This window comes from Carlito syrichta, unplaced genomic scaffold (assembly GCF_000164805.1).
Source record: "Carlito syrichta isolate Samal-C Ts95f unplaced genomic scaffold, Tarsius_syrichta-2.0.1 Scaffold308201, whole genome shotgun sequence".
Lineage (NCBI taxonomy): Eukaryota > Metazoa > Chordata > Mammalia > Primates > Tarsiidae > Carlito > Carlito syrichta.
Window position 1 is genome coordinate 9465 of NW_007252297.1, and position 2713 is coordinate 12177.

Genomic DNA, 2713 nt, shown 5'->3' on the forward strand with positions numbered 1-2713 from the left:
ACCCAGCCGTCTGACTGCTGTCCATCACCTGACATCAGTACCTGCATATGCCTGCCCCTTCATGATGAAGTGTAGCAGACCACCTCCCAATTACCTTAATGATCTTCCCCCATCAAAGGGAATGGTTAAAAGGACTCAATCACAAGCAGTCATTTGCCATTGCCTTGATAGACTCTGGTGTGGCCATGTGCTCTTTCAGCTATGGCTGTCGTCAAGCCTCACGGCTTTGGCCTCCTCCCCCACCTTGGGGAAGTGAATCTTCTCTTTCTCTCTCTCTAATTTACTTTAAATAAACTATATTTTCTAATCTAACTTCTGTGCAATTCTTTGCATCTTTCATGCAGCATCAGATCACGCCCCAGACACCCACACACCCAGCAGGCCTGACCTAACATTCTGGAGGTCCTGCTGGGAGAGTGTGACCCTAATACAGGACACAAGTAAACTTTTTTTTGAGTTGGAGTCTCACTCTGTCGCCCACGCTGGAGTGCAGTGGCACACTCATGACCACCCCAATGTCGACCTGCTGGGCTCCAGTGATCCTTCCCCCTCAGCCTTCCAAGTAGCCAGAACCACAAGCCTGCGCTACCACACCTGGCTAATTTTTTATTTATTGTAAAGATGAAGTCTCAGCCGGGCTCGGTGGCTCAGCCTGTAATCCCACGCCTTGGGAGGCTGAGATGAGTAGATTGCCTGAGCCCGCGGGTTCGAGACCCGCCTGGGCAGCAGAGACCTCATCGTTACAATAAATCAAAAAATCAGCTGGGCGTGGTAGTGCATGCCTGTAATTCCGGTTACTTGGAAGGCTAAGATGGAAGGATTTCCGGAGCCCAGCAGGTCGAAGCTGCGGTGGCCTGGAGCGGTTACTGCACTCCAGTCTGGGGGACAGAGTGAGATTCCAACTAAAAAAAAAAAAAAAAAAAAAAAAAAGATGAAGTCTCCCCAAGTTCCCCGGGCTGGTCTGAAATCCACGGACCTAGGCAGTCCACTCACCTTAGCCTCCCAAAGTGCTGGGACTACAGGCTGAACCACTGAGCCTGGCCACAAATAAAGGTTTACCATCTTGATTGTGGTGATGGCCTCACACATGTATAGTTATATCAAAATGTATTGAATTGTACGTTTTATTTATTTATTTTTATTTTTATTTTTTGAGTTGGAGTCTCACTCTGTCCCCCAGACTGGAGTACAGTGGCACTCCCGGCCACTGCAGCCTCGACCGGCTGGGCTCCAGCAATCCTTCTGCCTCAGCCTTCCGAGTAACTGGAATTACAGGCACACGCTACCACGCCTGGCTGATTTTTTTTTTTTTTTTTAATTGTAGAGATGAGGTCTTGCTAAGTTCCCAGGCGGGTCTCGAACCCGTGGGCTCAGGCAATCCATTCACCTTGGCCTCCCAAAGCGCTGAGATTACAGGCTGAACCACCGAGCCCGGCCTGAATTATACATTTTAAATATTGTATGCCAAAATGCTTCAGTGTAGCTGTTTTTTGTTTTTTGTTTTTTTACAAAAATATCTGGAAAAAAGAGGAGAGGAGAGAGAATATGAATGAATTCTAGGGCCCCTTTTGCAATTCTTCTTGTTCAAGGACACCAGATGGTGTCTTTAAAGTTCTTTTTTTTAGTACTTTGCTGCATTTTTAACTGCCAGGATGGCCTATAGGCTCAACTTTCTAGTTTATGTAGAGCAGGCCTATAAAATCCTTCACTTCAGCTGGTCCTATCTTCTCTTGAACCTAGAATGCAGTTTATACTCCTGTCTTTGCTTCCATTTGCTGGGATGTTTCCACCGTTCTAAATGATCCAAATTTTCTCTATCCTTTCAGGCCCAATGAAAGTAAGATTTATTTCATGATCTTTCCTATCTATTTCTGCAGAAAGAATTCTGTACCTTTTTTAAGTTTCTCTAGTATTTATAATCTAAACTGCTCTTTTGACATCTATTTGCTGCCTTGTATTATTTGCTTTTTGTGTGCATATGTCTTATCATCTAAACTAGATTATGAACTTCTTCAGGGCAGGAACTGAGTCATATTTATCTTGGTGTCTCTCCTAAGGCACTTAATAAGTGCTTAATAAGTGCCAATTTAAAACACCTCACTTTTATAGTCTTTCCAACGCACTTTCTCAGCCATTATCTCATTTGATCATTACATCAACACTATGAGATTGGAAGAGCTTGAAATATGTTAGTTCCTCCTTTTGACAGATAAGGACCCTGAAGCCCAAGGTCACACAGCTTGTTAGAGACAGAGATGGAACAGACAATTGCACACGAAGGTCTCACCAACTCAAGGCTTACCATCACTACTCCCATCTGTCCCCCTACCTGAAGACAGGCTTCTGCACCCAAGTACTTTAGCCAAAGCTTCGTAGTACCATTTAGAGAGATTGACAAATCTGGGAGATGAAATTTCAGTAGATTTCCGATCAGCTCTGAGTCACCAAAGCATGCTTGCTATTTTGTTCCAAGTGCCATTTGTTAGGACATTATGCCTGGTATTTAATGTTACTGCACTACAGAGTTGAAGAAGCATAAATGGTTTTTAAAAGCCTTAGGAAATGACAGCAGTCTAATATTCAACATGAAAGGTGGCAGCTGATGAGCTGATCAAGGATATAAAATTTCTGCACTGGACCGCAGCATTCCTTCATGAATACTGGTAGAATTCCCTAGCTGGCACATAAGGCAAAGGTGAAACTCCATCTCCCA